The 22,193-nt window shown below is 43.1% G+C and overlaps 1 non-coding gene and 2 pseudogenes across 1 annotated transcript; all 3 read right to left on the reverse strand.

The window, feature by feature from the left end:
• Window positions 1-1,390: 1,390 nt before the first annotated feature.
• Window positions 1,391-2,256, reverse strand: LOC114205024 (proton-coupled amino acid transporter 2 pseudogene; annotated as a pseudogene).
• Window positions 2,257-10,805: 8,549 nt separating this feature from the next.
• LOC114209107 (large ribosomal subunit protein eL38 pseudogene) lies at window positions 10,806-11,019 on the reverse strand (annotated as a pseudogene).
• Window positions 11,020-11,362: 343 nt separating this feature from the next.
• Window positions 11,363-11,435, reverse strand: TRNAK-CUU (transfer RNA lysine (anticodon CUU)). Its single transcript has one exon. It is a non-coding gene; the product is annotated as a tRNA-Lys (tRNA).
• Between the last annotated feature and the right edge of the window lie 10,758 nt (window positions 11,436-22,193).

Below are 22,193 nucleotides of genomic sequence, written 5' to 3' on the forward strand. Positions count from 1 at the left end.
CAATTGGCGGCTCCTCACCCCTTCCTTGTCCTTGTAATGTAGATTCCGCCCACCATTCCCTCTTTAGGCCCTGTTTCTATAATGCAGCCTTGCTTGGTGTTAACTGAACCCAGTTAAGGCAGTTGTAGAAACTTAAGATTCTGGCAACTGGGTGCAGAGATCTACTGCTTGTGGCTACCAAAGACAAGCCTCGGAAGTTTCCTTGCTTCTTATAATGGCCACTTCGCAATCTGGAGTGGCCTGCCTCCTTTTTCGGTCTCTCCTTGCCCTCTGTGTACGGGGCCAAGTTTACAAGCCACAAAGGGTCATTTGGGCCTCACTGACTTCTGGCTGGAAGGCAGTCCCATTTGGTCTTTGGCCATCAGCCTTTTCCTCACTGTGCGTCGCTTCTGTAACTTCTGGCCTGTTTCTCTTGGTAATGCTCCGGGAAAGTCCGGCTGTGACCCCTTGCTGATCAGGCTCCCACACCTGCTCACCCTGGTCCTCCTGGCCTTCCCAAAGTCAGCCGGCCCACACTGGCCCCTGGCTTGGGGCCATCACCACTCTAAGCTCAGTGTGCTGATTTTCAGGTACCTTCTGCACCTTTCATTAAGGGGTTTGAAACCTCTTGTGACTCTTTCCAGCTCACTGCCGGTACCCAGGTACACCTGAGCAGGGGTGAAGCTCTGTTCTCTCAGGCCTTCTCCACACCGCTACCTACTTTACTACAGTCACCTGTAGAATAGAACTCCAGGCAGGAACAGACTCAAGCCTCTTTTGACTAGGGATTTATACTTACCTGGGTCTCTACTACTTACCCCTCCGCCGAGCACTTTGATACTGGGCTGAGACACTCAATGTCCTAAATCTCCCTCTTTTACTACTACCCATCTCCTACTTTCCTCTCCCTCTCTTCTGAGGCTCCTAATTTCATTTTTTTAAAGATTTATTTGTTGTCTTTTTTTTAAAGATTTTATTTATTTATTTGAGAGAGAATGAGAGATGGAGAGCACGAGAGGGAAGAGGGTCAGAGGGAGAAGCAGACTCCGGTTATTTTTGCCTGTGCGTGAAGGGGAGAGAGAGAGAGAGAGTGAGTGCACCGGCGTGCAGGAGCGGGGGTGGGGCTGTGGGAAGGGGCAGAAGGAAAAGCACGCTCCCCACTGAGCAGGGAGCCGATGCGGGACTCAATCCCAGGACCCTGGGATCATGACCTGAGCCAGCAGACTCTTAATTGATTGAGCCACCCAGTTGCCCCAATCTCCTTATTTTTTTTTTTTTTTTTGGTATGAAGATAAATGTTTAATAGATGTATTGGGACAAGCGGTTACTTTCCCCTGTGTGCACACAGAAACCCAGAAACCTAGAGTTCCTGGATCCTGTTCAAAAGGCCACCCACAGCACGGGGGAAAGATCACCCCAATGCAAACCTTACCACACCAATGCTTTCAAATGAAAAAAATGGCTGTTCCAAAGACGAGAGGGTAGGTCTTCCAACTTGCTATCAGTGGCAACAGGCTGGGGTCTGGAATTTCCTGGATGATAAAACTGGGTGATGATGATCAAGCTAACCAGCATGCTGATGTTGGCCAACAAAGAGAAGATGGTCAAGACCCGGAGGTTCCGGATGAGGACTAGCAGCACCAGGAAGGGCAGGAAGGAGAGCATGTAGAGTCGTGAGTCCATGGTGGGCGTCAGAAACACTGTCTCATTGTAATGGCAGTTGCTGGTGGTCCCATTAACTGCTTCCACTACCTGTTTTAAATTATCAGCCAGAAACACAATGTACACACAGCAGAAGCCCAGCTGGGTGACTATAAGGAAGAAGCTCACGATATTCCTTTCTCAGTGGGCATGGGTCCGGAGCCAGGCACTGGGGCTGGCTTCTAGGCTGTGCATCACCGTGTCGCCATAGTCCATGAAGGGCTTGTTAAGCCTGTGGCAGAAGCGCTGGGCACACCTGACCAGGATGTGCATACAGTGGCAAGCGATGAAGCCCATGGCCAACAAACTGAGAGGGCCCATCAGGATGCCCGCATTCTTCACAGCCAGGCGTAGTCCCAGGATCCCTGTACCCATGTTGCCTTTCACCAGGTGAACCAAGGTCTGGAACGCTGTTATGCCCTTGGTCTTCTCTAAGCCTGGTGACTCCGAAGGCCGTCCATCCCAGAAGCTGGAGTCCTTGTTCTGCATCTTCTTGGCACTTTTGGGAGGGGACCTGCCGTCCAGTTTGAGGTCAACAGTGCCCTGGGGGCCCCCGGCACTCTTTGTCACAGGCATGACTGCTTCCGAAAGAGAGGGCTCTGGGTGTTGAGGAGGTCTGCTCTGGAAGGAGGCAAGCAGAAAGGTGTCCGTCAGGTGCAAACCCCAGCTCAGTAGCTTGTGCCTTGCTCTGGCCGGGCTGGAATGAGGGCCCGCCTACCTCCCTCCCCGATCTCATTTTTAATGGAGATATAGTCTATTTCCCCCACTATCGCTGCCCTCAGCATTGTCACGCCCACTGAGAGTGTACAGCACATTCCCAGGCCCTGGTACTATGTCAGACTTGTAGCAAAGAGAATGTTGGGACCTGCAAGAAACTCTAACAAATTCTCTGGCAAGAGTGTAGGGGGTCATTTCAATTGGGTAATTTCTGCTCCCAATGAATACCTGGGAAAACACAGTAGATAAAACTGGTGAGACAAGGGTGCCTGGGTGGCTCAGTCGTTAAGCGTCTGCCTTCGGCTCAGGTCATGATCCCAGGGTCCTGGGATCGAGCCCTGCATCGGGCTCCCTGCTCCGCGGGAAGCCTGTTTCTCCCTCTCGCACTCCCCCTGCTTGTGTTCCCTCTCTTGCTGTCTCTCTCTCTCTCTGTCAAATAAATAAATAAAATCTTAAAAAAAACAAAAAACAAAAAACAACCGGTGAGACAGCCGGGGGTCAGATCCTCAAGGGCAATGTATCGTCAGAGCAGAAAAGTCTGAAGGGTGGGAAGGCTGGATGTAATCAAACGGGGGCACATGGGAAGGACCTGTGGTCATCTAGGCAAGACAGGTGTTGCTTGGAGGAGGGTAGTGGACATGGGAGGGAGAGGAGACAGGCAGCCTGTGCCCGGAGATACCTCACTGTAGCTAGAGAATTCACACGTATTCCTTATTTTTTAACAACTTTATTGAGGTATGTTTGATATATAAAAATTGTATGTGTTTAAGGTGTGCAACTTGATGTTTTGATATATGTATACATTGTGAAAAGATCACCACAACCCAGCTAAATAACTTACCAATCTTCTCTACATAGTTACCATTTTGTGTTTGTGTGTGTGGTGAGAGATTTAAATTGCGATCTATCCTCTTAGCAAATTTCAAGTATACAAGCAATATTGTTGCAATTTCCTTCTTTTTTAAGGCTGAGTAATAGTTCATTGTGTGTGTTTAATATATATATATAAAAGATTGAACTGTTACTCAGCCTTAAAAAAGAAGGGAATCCTGACATTTTCAACAATATGGATGAATCTGGAAGACTTTACACTAAGTGAAATAAGCCAGACCCAGAAAGACAAATACTGCATACTTACTCTCTCTTTTTTTTAAAGATTTTATTTATTTATCTGAGAGAGTGAGCAAGTGAGAAGGAGTGGGGGGAGGGGCAGAGGGAGAGGGAAAACAGACTCCCCTCTGAGCAGGGAGCCTGATGCAGGGTTCCATCCCTGGACTCCAGAATCAGTACCTGAGCCGAAGGCAGACACTTAACCAACTGAGCCACCCAGGAGCCCCCTGCATACTTATTCTAAAGGATACTTTCCCAGTGAAGTCTTCCCTGACTTCCCATGGCTTGCTCCCGTAGATACTGGTACATGGTTTGTATTATAATTTTTTTTTTTTTTTTTACTGTGTCTGTCTTTCCTGCTGGAATGTGCTGTCCCTATTGAGGGCAGTAATTTTTGCCCAGCTTCTGTATTCCCAGGGTTTATTAGATTGCTTGGCTCACAGGCCTGCTTCTCCCTCTTCCACTCCCCCTGCTTGTGTTCCCTCTCTCACTGTGTCTCTCTCTGTCAGATAAATAAAATCTTATATAAAAAAAAAACAAAAACAAAAGGCTATCAAATATCTGTTGAATGAATGAACAAATGAATAGACATATCAGAGTAGTGGGTATTACATTGTGAATGGTTATGGCCAATCCTTGGCACAAAATTCCCTGAGAGACATAAATGAAAAACACCTGGATCCTGCAGTGCAGACGAGGGCATTGCCCTAGAGCTGGAGCAGCAAGAATGTCAAGGCATGGAACCTAAACATTAGGGACAGGCAACTTGGCTTCTTGAGTAGCCAAAGTTGTTTCTGGATTTTAATGTGCTGGTATATTAACAAATCAGGGAGTCGTTCATTCTGTGCTTTTCTGACCTGCTGAGCTAAAATTCTGGTGAGCCATCGTGAAAAACAAGGGAGGTAATGGGGAGCTGCATCGAGCGACCTTCGTCTTAGGTACCCTTTGCACTATTTGCTGTGTAGGGACTAGACTGAAATAAAAGCATCTTAAACTACTTGGAAGTCTTCAGTGTTGCCTAACCTCAAAACAAAAGCAGATTTCAATAGTCTAGCCTAGTGCATCCACCACACATGCACAGTGTTGGTTGGTTATTGTTAGATTTTTATGATTTTTGCCAAACTAACTGGTGTGGAACTGTATTTTGTTGTTGATCCAGATTTTCAAAACTTTTAATCTTGTATTTTAAAGAAGTTCTCGGGGCGCCTGTGTGGCTCAGTTGGTTAAGCGACTGTCTTCAGCTCAGGTCATGATCCTGGAGTCCCGGGATCGAGAGCCACATCGGGCTCCCTGCTCAGCAGGGAGTCTGCTTCTCCCTCTGACCCTCTTCCCTCTCGTGCTCTCTATCTCTCATTCTCTCTCTCTCTCAAATAAATAAATAAAATCTTAAAAAAATAAAATAAAAAAGAAGTTCTCATCTCTCAGTTCCTGATCCTCTGTGAGTATTTTTCTGTCTTTGCTTGCTGATTAGAGTCAACAGAATTTTTATCCATTTTATGGCTTTTTTCAGAGAACCATCTTTGGGGTATGCCTGGGTGGCTTAGTCAGTTAGTCTGACTCTTCACTTAGGCTCAGGTCATGATCTCAGGGCCGTGAGATTGAGCCCACAAAGGGCTCCCTGCTCAGGGGGCTCTGCTCAGGATTCTCTTTCTCTGCCCCTCCTGTATGCTTGTGCATGCACGTGTGCTCTCTCTCTCTCTCAAATAAGTAAATAAGTCTTTAAAAAAAAAAAGAACCATCTTTGGGGTTATCAATTTCATTTTCTTATTATTTTCTTCTTCTATTAATTCCTTCTTTGTGTTTACCCTTGACTCGCTTTATTGTTTTCTTATAAGTGCTCAGCTCATTTATTTTTATTTTTTTAATTTTTATTATTTTTTTAAAGTTTATTTATTTATTCATGAGAGACAGAGAGAGAGAGAGAGAGGCAGAGGGAGAAGCAGGCTCCCAAAGGGTAGGGAGCCCGATGCGGGACCCGATCCCAGGACCCTGGGATCATGACCTGAGCTGAAGGCAGACGCTTAACCATATAAGCCACCCAGGCGCCCTCAGCTCGTTTATTTTAATGCTTTCTTAATATTTAAAGTGTTTATCAATATTTTCATCTGAGTGTCTCATTGGTGATAGTGTATCCTTTTATATGTAGTGTTCTCATTTTGGTTATCTCTAAATTGATCCTGATCATAGCTGAGTTTTTGATTTTTTTTTTCTTACTTAGGCTTTTAGGAGGTAGTGTTTGGTTTGTGGGATATGTAATTTGATATACATATCTATTAACTTGATCTTTATGTATTTCTTTTTTTTTAACATTTTATTTATTTTTGTGTGAGAGAGAGAGAGTGTGAGCGTGAGCATGAGTGGTGGGGGAAGAGGGAGAAGCAGGCTCCCTGCTGAGCAGGGAGCCCGATGTCGATGTCGGGCTCATGATCTGAGCCAAAGACAGCCAGTTAACCAACTGAGCCACCCAGACGCCCTTATTGTGGATTTCTTGAAACATTGTCCTTGTTTATTTTTGCCTACTTGATTTGTCAAGATAGATATTGTGTCAAAGTCCACTGCTACTACTGAGTTGCTGAAAATGTATTCTTGTATTTCTGAAGACTTATTTCCTGTATGGGTTTCAGTACAATCCTAGTCAGCATATAAAGATTTGACTGCTATGCTAGTACTAAGGACCATACCGCTTATTAATATAAAATGATTCTATTTGCCCTATGTAAGGTTTTTGGCCTTAACTTCCTCACTCCCTCTTTTATACCTGCCTTGGTCTTCCCTACATTTTTCTTCCCTCTAACTTTTATCCCTTTATGTCACTTTATATTAGATGGGACTCTTAAACGCAATCTGCAAGTCATTTGACTAGAAGACATTTGGTTCTACTTTTCATCTTGTTTCACGTTTTATTTTCCCTTTTTTTTTGCATTTTCATTGTTTTGAAGTATGGATCTCATTTTCTTTGCTTTTATCTTCCTTTGGAGATACTGGCACACATATTTAAATTCTGCTAGTGGTACTTAGTTCTCCACGTTTTTCAAAAGCATTCTTTTAACTTACATTTCTCTATCATAAAAGTAAAACTGCAGCTTTGATTACCATGGCGGGGCAGGTTCACCTACTTTCTACCTTCTCATTGCTCATTGTCCCTCACCCACGCAGTTTTTGTTAACAGAATCTGGGTTTTTAAATATAGATTATTGTAAAAATTAAAACAAATATGTTTTGACATTAGTTTAAAAAAACTATTTCTGCAGTATTTAAATTTATGTTTGTTTCAGTTATTTTCAGATCTCTGGAAAAATCATTCTGTGTTATGATTCCTTCACTTTTACCTCCTTTTAGGCCTCTTCTCTGGGTCAATTGAAATTTGTCTTCAAATTTCAAATATATACTTAAAGATTTTATTTATTTACTTGACACAGAGAGAGCACAAGCAGAGAGAGGAGCAGGCAGAGGGAGAGGGAGAACCACAGGCTCTCTGCTGAGCAGGGAGTCCAATGCGGGGCTTGATCCCAGAACCCTGGGATCATGACCTGAGCTGAAGGCAGACGCTTAACCGACTGAGCCACCCGGGCGCCCCCAAATATATATTTTTTGAAAGAATTATACATGAGTGGGCATATTCTCTGAAATATCTGATTTTGTTTTGTTGCTTTCACAAGTGTGAGACAACTTGGTTGCATATAAAATTCTTAGGTTGGGGTGACTGGTGGCTCAGTCCATTAAGCCTCTGACTCTTGATTTTGGCTCAGGTCGTGAGATCTGGGCCCATGGGCTCTGGGCTCACCACCACCAGTTGGCTTAAGATACTCTTTCTCTGCCCCCACCCCCTTCCCCCCATTTCCACGCACATGGGCCAGCACTCTCTAGTGCTCTCTAAAATGAATAAACAAACAGGGGCGCCTGGGTGGCTCAGACGGTTAAGCGTCTGGCTCCTGCTCAGGTCATGATCCCAGGGTCTTGGGATCCAGCCCCACGTTGGGGTCCCTGTTGAGCGGGGAGCCTGCTTCTCCCTCTCCCTCTGCCTGCCGCTCCCCCTGCTTGTGCTCTCTCTTTATATCAAAATAAATAAAATCTTTAAAAAAAGACAAAAAACCCCAAACAAAATGAATAAACAAACAAATAAAATAGAATCCTTGGATCAAAATGAGTTTCTCCTTAAATCTTTTAGAAGATTTTCCCCACTGACCTCTGGCTTTGAATCTTGCAGTATGTTGTGTTTTAATCCAGAGCGGGGACAAATAGGTGGTAGCTTGGAGTAATGGTTCAAAGGACTGACTGGTGCCTCCCAGACAGAGGCTCGAGGCATCTATTTACCTCTTCCCTGCCTACCGCTTCCCAGCCATAAGGTCTTGGGAAAGTTAGGTCTTGGTTTTCCCAGGAGCGTAAAGAAGAAAACTGATGTTGATAGTTAACCCCCTAGAGTTATTGTAAGAATTCAGTGGGTTAATTTGTATAAAGTACTTGGCCTAGCACCTGTTATGTTACTCAGTTATCATTTATTAGATTTCCCCTTCTGTTTTATATTGGACTTTTTTTCTGGGGATCTCAGGTTGTCTACATTTCTTTTTTTTTTTTAAGATTTTATTTATTCATTTGCGAGAGAGACAGAGAACAAGCAGGGGGAGAGGCAGAGGGAGAGGGAGAAGCAGATTCCCCACTGAGCAAGGAGCCCGACGCGGGACCCGATCCCAGGACCCCGGGATCATGACCCGAGCCGGAGGCAGACGCTTAACCATCTGAGCCACCCAGGCACCCTCAAGTTGTCTATATTTCAATCTCCTCTTTTTTTCCCCCTCCACAGTCACCATCTCACCTCCCCTTGCTGCCATCTGTGGTCTCTACCTCTGTAGTTTATAAGAGGATACAAGTTTGCCTTCATTTTTTTCTCTTATCAAACCCACCTTTTCTGTCAACCTAGATTTAATTCTGCTAATATGTTTCTAACACTTTTTTTTTTAAAGATTTTATTTATTCATCTGAGACACAGAGATACAGAGAGAGAGAGAAAGCATGAGCAGGGGGAGAGGCAGAGGGAGAGGGAGAAGCAGGCTCCTTGCTGAGCCAGGAGCCTGATGTGGGACTCGATCCCAGGACCCTGGGATCATGATCTGAGCTGAAGGCAGACGTTTAACCATCTGAGCCACCCAGGCGTCCCTGTTTCTAACACTTTTTTAAAGTTGTGAAATATGATGCACATACAGAAAAGTGTCTACATCCTGAAGGTACAGCTTGAGAAATACTAAAAGAATGAACTGTGTGTACCAGCTCAGGTTAGGAAATAGAATACTGCCACACTCCAGGGCTCCCCACATCCTCATCCCAAGCACAAAGCCTTGCTCCTCTCAAAGGTCACGCACGTCTGACTTCGGTAGTAATCACTGCCTTACTTTTTCTGTTTTAATAGTTTGACTACCTATGTATGCATCCCTAAATATTGTAGGTTAGCTTTTGAACTTTATATACATGAAATCAATCAATAGGAAGGTTTTATCTGGCTTCTTCCATAAGGCATGACATTTGTGACATTTATGTGTTCTGTGGTGAGTAGTTTTAGGTTGCTTATGTTCATTTCTGAAGAGTATTCTGTCGTTTGTGTATACTACCACATTATCCTCTATGTACAGTCGGGCTGTTGGGTTGTTTGTTTTTGCTACTACAAGCAATGCTGCCAAAAACATTCTTTAAAAACTTATAAAAAAGAAAACTATGTATTTAAGCTATACAACATGGTGATTTGATATATACATAGTGAAATGATTACTACAGTCAAGCTATTTAACATATATTTAAAAAAAAGAATTATTGGGGCACCTGGGTGGCTCAGTCGGTTCAGTGGCTGCCTTCGGCTCAGGTCATGATTCCAGGGTCCCAGGATCGAGCCCTGCGTCGGGCTCCCGGCTCAGTGGAGAGTGTGCTTCTCCCTCTGGCCTCTGTCCCAGCGCCGCCCCCCCCTTGTGATCTCTCTCTCTCTGTGTCAAATAAATAAATAAAATAAAAAATTTATTTATTTATTTGAGGGAGGGGGGCAGAGGGAGAGAGAGAATCCCAAGCAGACTCTGCGCTCAGCGTGGAGCCTGATGCAGGGCTCGATCTCACAACCCTGAGATCATCACCTAAGCTGAAACCAAGAGTCAGTCACCCAACTGACTGAGCCACCCAGGTGCCCCTAATTAACATTTCTTCTCCTCACATACTTACAGCCCCCAAAATCTACTCTCTTAGAAAATTTCCAATATTCAGTACGGTATTATTAACTTGAAATGTGTATCCTGGTGCCCCTGTGACATTTCTTTGGGTAAAGTTTCTATCTAGGAGAGGGTTTCTTGGGTAATAGGGCATGCATATAATTAAACTCGTAGATATTATCAAACTGTTCACTAAAACAGTACTGTGTGCCAGAGTGCTTTCAGTCTCTTTAAGATGGTCATTTTGCCATCTCATTCCAGCCTGCTCCTTCCTTGTCCCGCTTCTCTTTGTTAAACCGGTATCTTTTTATATTGTCCTTAAAGGGCTAATCGGGGTTTGGAAATTTTCTTCTGGAGTACAGAAAGAGTTTATTTTCGGAGCTTAGCTCTTTTTTTTTCCTGGTCTCTTCCATATGGTTCTCTTTTTCTTTATCCTGTAATTTTTTCCCATAGACTCATGTTGGTTTTCCTTTTTTTTATCCCTTGAACAAGGTGAGATGAATCCAGATGGTGTATTTGTCATCAGGCAGGTGAGGAGGGCTTTTGTTATTTTCCCCTCACCTGTATCTCCCACAAAAATGTGTTGATGTATTAATACGTCCAAAGATGTTTTGATATGGTCTCTTTTTCAGAGGAGATGAATGTTTTTTATGGTCTCTTTTTCAGAGAAGGGCAGGTTAATGCACTGAGCCTTCCACTTAACTCCCCATTTCTAAGTAGGCATTTGTTTCACTGACACGCCATCTAGCTCTAATGTCTGATTCTGTGATACACGAAGCATCCTCATACATAAAAACTACAGTCCCCAACAGTCAGGGTCCCTATGGCAGAAGCCACCAGCTGCCACCAGTCCCTCACCGCATCTCCTTGCAGCTCTGCACACATACCAATCACCCAGCACGACCTGCCATTTGCAGACTCTGCCTGGGTACAGAGATTTGGGAGAGTAGGGTAGGTAAGGAGAGGCTTGTGTGATATTGTATTTGGCACAGAGAGGAGCCCCTGAGGGAGCATAGAGGGCAGCTGCCTTTTTCTCTGGTTGTTCCATTCTTTTTTTTTTTTTTTTTTAAGAGTTTTAAAAAATTTAATGGAGTTCAAATCATTGTGCCAGGTTCATTTCAGCTCCTTCACTCCCAAACTTGGGGGCAGGGACTGCTTCAGTTTCTCTGCCTTCTCTTTGTATGTGATGACCAAGGTGTAAAGGGTATCTGCTGCATTGAACTTGAAACTTCACATTATCCTTAGTTTTCTTGATCTTGATGTATTTTGCATCATTTCACCTGAGTATGAGCAGAAAGTCCTTGATTTCTTCAGTTTTGCAAGGCATGGCTGGGGATGGGGGTGCAGGGGAGTGTGCAGGCAGCACCTCCAGAAGGGACACTCACCGGCAAGAGGTGAGAAGGGAGGACACAAAAGTGGTTGTTACATTCTCTTGGACTCTGAGTCCGTGAACTGAAGGTGGGGGGAATAGAAATATCTTTACTGATTTTTCGGTGAAGCTCAAACCCTGGTGTTGGGGGATTGGGGTAGTGGTTGGGAAGGGGCCTGAGGGCACTCTTTGGGCCACTGGTAATCTGTTGATGTGGGTGCTAGTTACACAGATGAGTTTAGTTTGTAAAAAGCCAATGTATCATTTATGATACATGAGCTTTTCTGTTCAAAAGGACTTGCGCCCAACGTGGGGCTCGAACCCACGACCCTGAGATTAAGAGTCTCATGCTCTACCGACTGAGCTAGCTGGGCTACATGAGCTTTTCTGTATCTGTATTATACTTCAATAAAAAGTCTTGTTGTTTGTTTCAATAAAAAAAATCTGTATTATTTTTTTTTTCCTCAAGCAGCTTCTTTCTCATGATGCAAACCAGACTGTGTGGTGTGATGAACAACAAATAGGTTTTTCTCTTTGTGCATTTGCACATGCCGTGGGCTTTGTTTGATTCCACTAAGATTCAGCCATAAGGTTATTGATCACTAAGTTATAGGTGTGGTGGGTTTTGTCTTATATTTTCATGGCTATTTTAGTGCAAACGTAGGAGCAACTTTATGGGAAAATGTTAACCAGATTCCACTTTGACCTGGAAGCCGTAACATTACATTTAATTAGCAAAGTAGAGAAACATGAAGGCAAGTTATATACTCTTAAGTGTATCAGCTGGAAACATTATAGTAAGGGTGCATTAATACCCCTTCAAAGAATCAAATCTAAATCTACCATGTTATTTTATGGGGTAATGGTACCAGTTTTAGGATGACTACTGAGATTTTTAAAACCTTTTGAGATATTATACTGGTTTTATGCCTCAGCATTAAAGAAGATAGTTGATGACATCTAGTGAATTGAAGATGTCAAGATAGACAGGCCACATAATTAAGACTGTATCATCTTTCACATACCATCAGTATGACATGTGCCCTGAGGGGTAAAAACTATCAGTTTTTCCTGAATTAGTTATATTTTTAAATGGACAGGACAGTGGTTTTCAAACCTGATTGTGTATCAGAATTATTTGGGGAGCTTGTAAAAAAATGCATACTTATTCACTGTCACACCCAGACTTACCGAGCACATCCACGGGTGTGCCAGGATATGGTATGCATTTTCATGCACTGCACTGGGGCATATAGTTTCTCTTCTTGTTTTTCTAGGATTCTGAGATACTATCCTTACAACTACATCTGGCCCCGAGGGATCATTGGGTCTGGTCTCCTGGTCCCCCTGGTCCCTTGCACCCAGACTGACCTGAAGGGTTTCAAAAAGGAGTTGTTGAAACTGTAACAGTTCTGGGAGTTGGGATGGATTGTAGGAAAGAAGAGGCAGTGTCAGTACAGGAGTGTCCTGCATGGGGAGCTGAAATTTGAGTGTATGGGGGTCACGGAAGCAGCTCAAGATCCCACGGAAAATAATACATTATATGTTAAAAAAAAAAAAAAGAAGATAGTAGGAAGGGAAAAATGAAGGGGGGGATATCGGAGGGGGAGATGAAGCATGAGAGACTATGGACTCCGAGAAACAAACTGAGGGTTCTAGAGGGAAGGGGGGTGGGGGGATGGGTTAGCGTGGTGATGGGTATTAAAGAGGGCACATACTGCATGGAGCACTGGGTGTTATACGCAAACAATGAATCATGGAACACTACATCAAAAGCTAATGATGTAATGTATGGTGACTAACGTAACATAAAAAAAAAATTAAAAAAAAAAAAGATCCCACGGAATCTTCACCCCTGTTGAAGCTGGGGCTGTTGATGACACCTCACAGGCTACAAGTGTCTATGAGGGCAGTATGATGGAGTAGGGACAACAAGGTCATTGTCAGCAGCAAGTTTAATATTTGAATCCAAGTTTTGACACTTTATAACCGTTTGACCACGTTAAACTACTTGTCAGAGCTTCAGTTTTCTCATCAGTAGAAAATGCAGGAAAATAATATCTACCTCGTTAGGTTGTTGTTGAGAAAATGAAATGTGAATGTGAAAATGCCTTGGTACAACACCTGGTGCACAGAAGGTTCTCAGGAAATGTGTTTTTTCCTCTTTCTCCATGCATTTTCCTTCTTAATCCACTCTATGAGTTTTTAAATTTTTTTTTCAGATGGACTGAATGGTATTTACAATTTTTTTTAAAAAGTTGAGGTATAATTGGGTGCCTGGGTGGCTCAGATGGTTAAGCGTCTGCCTTCGGCTCAGGTCATGATCCCAGGGTCCTGGGATCAAGTCCCACATTGGGCTCCCTGCTCCTTGGGGAGGCTGCTTCTCCCTCTGCCTCTCTCTCTCTCTTTCTCTGTCTTTCATGAATAAATAAATAAAATCTTTAAAAAAATAAAAATTGAGGTATAATTGACATATAACATATTAGTTTCAGGTGCACAACAGAATTGTTCAGTATTTGTACACACTGAAATGATCACAATAACTCTGGTTACCATCAATCCCCATAAAAGTTATGAAATTTAAATTTAAATTTTTTTATTGTGATGAGAACTTTTAAGATTTACTCTCCTAGCAACTTTCAAATGTGAAATACAATATTATTAACTTTAGTCACCATGCTGTGCGTTACATCCCCATGGCTTATTTGTTTCATTACTGTAAGTTTTGTGCCTCTTGACCCCCTTCACCCATGTCACCCTCAACCCCCTTCCTCTCTGGCAGCCACCCGTCTGTTCTCTGTATCCATGAGTTTTGTTTTGTTTGTTCATTTGTTCTGTTTCTCTATGAGTTTTTAGTGTCACATTTGTTGCTATGGTAGTTTCTTAGCAAAAGTAATAAAAAAATGAATTCCATTCATTTATTCATTCTACAAATATTTTTCAAGTACCTGTTTCAGTTATCCATTATTGCATAATAAATCCCAAAATTTAGGGGCTTAAAATAAAACAAACCCTTAATTTTCTTATAGTTCTGCAGTATGGGCTCAGGTGCAGAGTTCTGTTGATCTTATTAATGGTCACTCCTGTGGCTCAGTCAACTTCTGGAGCAGCTGGGGGCTGAACTAAATTGGGACGCTGGGATGACAGGGCCTCCTTCTCTTTAGCAGGGCAGCCCAACTTTTCATATAGTAGCTCAGAACTCCCATGGGTTCAAAAGCAGAAGTTCCAGATCTTCTCAAGGCTTAGGCCAGGGACTGACAGTGTCACTTCCAATTCTGTGGTTAACACCAGTCACATGGTATACTCTAAATAGGGAGGGAAGCACGCAAATGTGTGAATATTGGGTGTTGTGGTTCACTGTGAACTACTGATACAATAGACTGTCACAATGACTATTGCTGTGGTAGATGTTGACAAAGGGGCAGGGATACAAGGAAGTGAAACTGATGTCAAAACGTTACATTCTAGGGACACCTGGGTGGCTCACTTGGTTAAGCGTCTGACTGTTGGTTTCGGCTCGTCATGATCTCATGGGTCATGAGATGGAGACCAACGTAGGGTCTGCACTCAGTGGGGAGTCTTCTTGAAGATTCTCTCCCTCTGCCCCTCCTCCCCTTGTGCTCTCTCTCTCTCTCTGTCTCTCTCAAATAAATAAATAAATCTTAAAAAAAACAGGTCACTTTCTAGTTGGAGGTATGATTAATATACAAGTACTTATAAACAACACTGAATTCAGGCTATTAGGTCCTTATACCATTGTCAAACCTGTCTGTATGCGGATGGAGTGCAGAGGCAAAGTTAGGGATGCATGGTAAATGAGATGGGTTCTTGAGAGATGAGTAAAAGCTTCCCTAGGAGCAAGGTGGTAGGCTGTGTGCTTCAACAGTCATTAAACTCTGTAATGGTTCATACTCCACACCTGGGCTATTTGATGTCCTTTCTGAACAGGCGTTTCATTTTAGCATCTTTCTAGGTCACCAGCATTCCTCAGATACCTTCTGGTTTGTTAGGTGCAGGTTAGCTCAGGAGGAAAAGAAACACGGACACATGGGCAGCAAGAGCAAAGAGGATAAAGCTTGGCAAACAGGGCAGAGACAAGACCCTATGTTATTCTAGGGCTGGTCTACTTTAGGGGGACATGCATTTGCATTTTCTGCAGGGATGATGCCTGTATCTCCATCGTTGGAATTTTCCAAAGACATAACAACTAAGGTCGTCTTCTGTTCTTAAAATCCTCTTTGCCTCGGGGTGCCTGGTGACTCAGTCAGTTGAGTGCCTTTGGCTCAGGTCATGATCCCAGGGTCCTAGGATCGAGTCCCGGATCAGGCTCCCTGCTAGGCAGGAAGTCTGCTTCTCCCTCTGCCCCTCCCCACTGCTTGTGCTCTCTCACGCACTCTCTCTCTCAAATAAATAAATAAAATCTTAAAAAAAAAAATCCTGTTTGCCTCACAAGATAGGATTTTCAGTTTAAAATTCTGTTCCTGCAAGGAGATCGATAGTCTCACTATTCTATAATTGTCTTCATGTGTATTTAAAATGTCAGGCCTATCATTAGAGAGTCGGTGCTCTGTCTTTGAGCAAGTATCGTGGAAAGAAAACAAGCATTTAGAGCCAAAGGACTTAGGTTTAAGTTCCGACTCCTCAAGTCCCTTAACCTCTCTGGCTGTTTCCTTGTAGGGACGCGGGTTTCCACAATAATATAAATTTTCCCAACTAACTCACCAAGCTGGGAGGAGAATTAAATGACATAATGGCACATAAATGACCAGGTATTCTTTTTTTTTAAAAAGATTTTATTTATTTATTTGAGAGAGAGACAGCATGAGAGGGGGTTGGGTCAGAGGGAGAAGCAGACTCCCTGCTGAGCAGGGAGCCCGATGCAGGACTCGATCCCGGGAGTCCGAGATCATGACCTGAGCCGAAGGCAGTCGCTTAACCGACTGAGCCACCCAGGCACCCAAATGACCAGTTATTCTTAAAGTAAACATTTTAGGATATCATGTAAATGTTTTTTAGCTACTTTGATTCCTTTGTGGAATAAGTAAAATATTTATTGCTATTGTTATCCAATGTGAACATAGCAAGCACTCAAACGTTGACTGAATTAATACATGACAGAAAGGTCCCCCTGGGTTAACTGCACATTTATCACTTTGGGGCTGAATAGATGGTAATGTGACTATTAGCTAAATTAAGCATATGTTCATTGGTAACCTGAGAGTCAGCATGCTTAGACACATGGCTTTTAAATCTGTAGAGGGTTATTTGCTGGTATGGAGCCTCCATGGCTGCAATTCTAGAAAACCTCAATAAACATGGTTAAATGGTTTTTGCAAGCCCTCAGATTGAGAGAACAAATTTTTTTTTTAAAGATTTTATTTATTTATTTGACAGAGAGACACAGCGAGAGAGGGAACACAAGCAGGGGGAGTGGGAGAGGGAGAAGCGGGCTTCCCGCCGAGCAGGGAGCCCGACGTGGGGCTCGATCCCAGGACCCTGGGATCATGACCTGAGCCGAAGGCAGACGCTCAACGACTGAGCCACCCAGGCGCCCCGAGAGAACAAATCTTTTAAAAAAATATTTATTTGAGCGAGAAAGAAGGAGAGACAGAGAATGAGCCGGAGGGAGAGGGAGGGAGAATCTGAAGCAGGCTCCCCACTGAGCACAGAGCACCACTTAGAACTTGGTCCCATGCCCACAAGATCAGGACCTGAGCTGAAACCAAGACTCAGCTGCTTAACCGACTGAGCCACCGAGGCACCGCAGAGAGAACAGATTTGAAAGACTTCAGGACACTCAAATACCATAATAACACTGTAACCTCAACTGGTTATACCTCTCAAAAAGTTAATCTTTAAGTGAAAATGCTAAAATTGCCAAATTTGCTTTTTATCTTATTCTGATAAAGTCATAAGAAGGTCCTTCTAAAAAAAAAAAAAACCCCAAAAACCAAAAACACCACAATACAAAAAAACTGAAATACTCTAGGACAAGGGTCGGCAAACTATGGCCCATGAGCCAATTCTGGCCCCCTGCCTGTTTCTCTATGGTCTGCAAACTAAGACTATTTCTCCTTTCTAAATTGTTGAACGAAAATATTTTATGACATGTGAAAATGATGTGAAATTCCAATTTCAGTGCCCATCAGTAAAGTTTTATTGTAACTCAGCCATGCACATTCATTTACATGTTGTCTGCAGCTGCTTTCATGCCACAAACAGCAGAGTCGAATAGTTACAACGGAGACCGCAGGGCCACAAAGTCTAGAATATGTGCCCTATGGCCCCCTGCAGAAAAAGGTCACCGATTCCAGTTCCAGTCTCTTTACAAGGGAAGCCGAGGAGCTGGAATTTTCCACCTGATATTTGGGATTGCCGAATAGGCAATGAGGAGCTGCAGGGGCCTGTCACCCTTGAAAACACGTCTATTGGCCCCAGTGATGGGAATTTCTTTCCTGTGTATGGTGGTTTCCAGTCCTGTAGAGACTTGGAGATTTTCACCAGGCTTCTCATTATTCAGACAGGAGGAATTCTCTTATTCAATGAATATATATAGAATATGTAGTAATGATGTATTTCATACGAGGCCAGATGCCGGAGGAGAGTGAGAGTGTCTGATCTGCAGGAGCACACTGTCTAGGCAGGCAAAACAAGATGTGCACACACAAATCTGGAGCATAATAGTGCTGGATCAGGAAGACAACTTTTATTTTTGTCCGTGTAGCATTGTTCCTTTTGGAATAAGAAACCTTCTTTTGGGATCCTCCCTTCCCCCTTCTCAGTGCATGGGCTTTGGGTGGAGCTGATCTGTTTTTTTTTTTTGTTTTTTTGCTTTTTTAAGATTTTATTTACTTATTTGGGACCGAGAGATAGAGAGAGCATGAACAGGGGGTTGGGGGAGTGGGAGAGGGAGAAGCAGGCTCCCATTGAGCAGGGATCCCGATGTAGGGCTTGATCCCAGGACCCCGGGATCATGACCTGAGCCGAAGGCAGACGCTTAACCAGCTGAACCACCCAGGTGCCCTGGGTGGGGCTGATCTTGACCCCGATGCCAGAGGTGAGCCTATAACCCAGGGTTGGGCCTCCTGCCAACAGCCTCAGGACTTCTTCCAGAACTTTGGGGAAGAGGGTCTCTTTTCCTGGGGTCTCCAACTCCTAGAATCATATAAGCCACCTTGTGGGGAGAGCTTGACTGGGAAAGAAACTGCATAGAGGGAAGGCAAAGGCAAAGAGATGGAGAAGGAGGCGGAGATCCTCATGACACTGAAGGACCCTCGGGACACAGCTGGCCCTTAATTCCTTCCTCCTCTTCTGGGAACCAGCGCGGCCCCTTTATGAGATTTCTTGCCAGTGAAAGATAAGACGATGTAGGCCAGGGTGAGTGGATAGACAGAGAGATGGAAGTCAGAGAAGAGCAAGAACAGAGGCAGCTGATGCATCTGGGAAGATGTTGCAGATGTGGTGGACCTCGCTGGGCTTGGGAGGATGGAGGTGGGTAGGCTCTGTGAAGGGGGAGAAAGAAGGGCCCAGGGAAAGAGTGAGAAAGGAAAAGTCCATTTTTGAAATCCATTATTGAAATGCAAATAGTCAGGAAGCAACTGATTTCTGTGCATTGATTTTGTACCCTGCCATATTACTGAATTGCTGCATGAGTTCTAGTAATTTGGGGGTGGAGTCTTTTGGGTTTTCCACATAAAGTATCATGTCATCTGCGAAAAGAGAGAGTTTGACTTCTTCTTTGCCAATTTGAATACATTTTATTTCTTTTTGTTGTCTGATTGCTGTTGCTAGGACTTCTAGTACTATGTTAAACAATAGTGGCGAGAGTAAGCATCCTTGACGTGTTCCTGATCTTAAGGGAAAGGCTCTCAGCTTTTCCCTATTGAGGATGATATTCGCTGTGGGTTTTTCATAGATGGATTTTATGAACTTATACACTAACAATGCATCTGTAGAAAGAGAAATTAAAGAAACGATTCTATTTACAATAGCACCAAAAACCATAAGATACCTCGGAATAAACCTAACCAAAGAGGTAAAGGATCTATACTCTAGGAACTACAGAACACTCATGAAAGAAATTGAAGAAGACACAAAAAGATGGGAAGACATTCCATGCTCCTGGATTGGAAGAATAAACATTGTTAAAATGTCTATGCTACCCAGAGCAATCTATACCTTCAGTGCCAATGACATTTTTCAAAGTGCTGGAACAAACAGTCCTAAAATTTGTATGGAATCAGAAAAGACCCCGAATTGCCAAGGAAATGCTTAAAAAGAAAAAGCTGGGGGCATCACGTTGCCCGATTTCAAGCTATATGACAAAGCAGTGATCACCAAGACAGCATGGTACTGGCACAAAAACAGACACATAGACCAATGGAACAGAATAGAGAACCCAGATATGGACCCTCAACTCTATGGTCAAATAATCTTTGACAAAGCAGGAAAAAATATGCAATGGAAAAAAGTCTCTTCAATAAATGGTGCTGGGAAAATTGGACAGCCACATGCAGAAGAATGAAACTCGAACATTCTCTAACACCATACACAAAGATAAACTCAAAATGGATGAAAGACCTCAATGTGAGACAGGAATCCATGTCCCTAGAGGAGAACATATGCAGTAACCTCTTCAACATCGGCTACGGCAACTTCTTTCAAGATAACATCTCCAAAGGCTAGTGAAACAAAAGCAAAAATGAACTTTTGGGACTTCATCAAGATAAAAAGCTTCTGCACAGCAAAGGAAACAGTCAACAAAACAAAGAGGCAACCCACAGAATCGGAGAAGATATTTGCAAATGACACTACAGATAAAGGGCTGGTATCCAAGATCTATAAAGAACTTCTCAAACTCAACACCCAAAAAACAAGTAAGTCAAAAAGTGAGCAGAAGAAATGAACAGACACTTCTCCAAAGAAGACATACAAATGGCTAACAGACACATGAAAAAATGCATCATCATTAGCCATCAGGGAAATTCAAGTCAAAACCACACTGAGATACCACCTTACACCCGTTAGAATGGCAAAAATTGACAAGGCAAGAAACAACAAATGTTGGAGAGGTTGCGGAGAAATGGGAACCCTCTTACACTGTTGGTGGGAATGCAAGTTGGTACAGCCACTTTGGAAAACATTGTGGGGGTTCCTCAGAAAATTAAAAATAGAGCTACCCTATGACCCAGCAATTGCACTACTGGGTATTTATCCCAAAGACATAGATGTATTGAAAAGAAGGGCCATATGCACCCCAATGTTCAAAGTAGCAATGTCCGCAATAGCCAAACTGTGGAAAGAGCCCAGATGCCCTTCAACAGATGAATGGATAAAGAAGATGTGGTCCAAATATATAATGAAATATTACTCAGCCATCAGAAAGGATGAATACCCAACTCTTACATCAACATGGATGGGACTGGAGGGGATTATGCTAAGTGAAATAAGTCAAGCAGAGAAAGTCAATTACCGTATGGTTTCACTTACTTGTGGAACATAGGAATAGCATGGAGGACATTAGGAGAAGGAAGGGAAAAATGAAGGGGGGGAAATCGGAGGGAGAGACCAACCATGACAGACTATGGATTCTGAGAAACAAACTGAGGGTTCTAGAGGGGAGGGGGTGGGAGGATGGGTCAGCCTGGTGATGGGTATTAAGGAGGGCACGTACTGCATGGAGCACTGTGTGTTATACGAAAACAGTGAATCGTGGATCACTACATCAAAAACTAATGATGTATTGTATGGTGACTAACATAATAAAATATAATTTAAAAAAAAGAAATGCAAATGATCAGATGTGAGAAAGAGATGTAGGTTAAAGCAATTTCACAGTCAAGTCAAGTCTTGCAAAAGTGAAAGTTAACTAGACTTCCTCTTACCCCAGATCTTCATGGCTTCCATTCTTTTTCTTGGTAAAGGCTGACTCAGTTTCTCTTAGAATACTATTTGGAGAGAAAAATGAAATGCAAAGGGAGAAAGACAGCAGTTATTAATTCTTCCAAAGAGTAGTTCGGATGATGACAAAGAGAAAAATAAAAAAACATGCTTTGCCTCCCTATGGGTTAAGCAGGGCACCTGTCCAGGTTTCAGACCAGTGGGTCCTCCCAGACACAATAATATCAGATCTGGCTCTTAGCATTTAAAAGGGGATTTTGACCTTTAAGTTTGAAAGGAAATGAAAAACAAAGGGATTACATAATTAAAAATCTGTTTCTGTCTCTTAAAAGCAATTCAATTTAGGTCAGGAGCCAACAGTCTTCCTTTCCCTCTGTTTTGCTTTGGCTCCGGGTACCTAGTTCTTGTTTCTCCTGTGAATAGCTCATTAGTGTTGGGCAGATGTTCCCCTTGGGTGCACCGCGTTAATGGGGAAATAATGGAGGGAGCATTGTCATCCACGAGAAGTTAATATTGGATTCAAAATAGAACGATGAATGAGAGCATGTGCCTCCTACAAGCCTGTTAGCAGCAAACTCTCAACTGGGCTTTATTTTCTGTTTGACCTTGGTCAACCCACCATTAAGAAGGATGGGGTGAAACCATGTAATAGATGGCTGTCTCCTTCTACCCAGGTCATCTTCCTTTTAACATCTGAAAAGAGACCAAGTAGATATGGAAAAAAAAAAAGAAAAACTCATGCAGATGGAGATTTGAATATCACTGATATTAAGTCAAGACTTAACCACTCAACTAATCACTTAGGTACAATTCTGGGAATACACGATAAAAAAGATAAGTCCCTGAGTACAAAAGACTAAAAATTTCATTTTGGACTAGGTAACCCATTCACAGGTTTCAAACACCCTGTCCCCCCTCAGCTCAGTTGGTTTCCTCACAGGTGAACGCTGTTACAAGTTTCCTATTTACCCTTCGGGTAACTTTTATGCACATATGTGCCAGTCAAATCTATCTTCTTTATTTTCCCTTCTTTTGTGAACAATTGGTTGCATACTCTGCATTTTCTGCCTCTTGATTTTGCTTTTTCACTTAATACATGTTGGAGCTGTAAAGACTGCTTTTTTTTTTTTAAGATTTCATTCATTTATTTGATAAAGAGAGAGAGATCATGATAGAGTGAGTGAGAGAGAGAGCATGAGCGGCAGGAGGGGCAGAGGGAAAGGGAGAAGCAG

The sequence above is a fragment of the Eumetopias jubatus genome, unplaced genomic scaffold, assembly GCF_037043125.1.
Source record: "Eumetopias jubatus isolate StellerSeaLion01/CBP00866 unplaced genomic scaffold, mEumJub1_p1.0 scaffold_7, whole genome shotgun sequence".
NCBI lineage: Eukaryota > Metazoa > Chordata > Mammalia > Carnivora > Otariidae > Eumetopias > Eumetopias jubatus.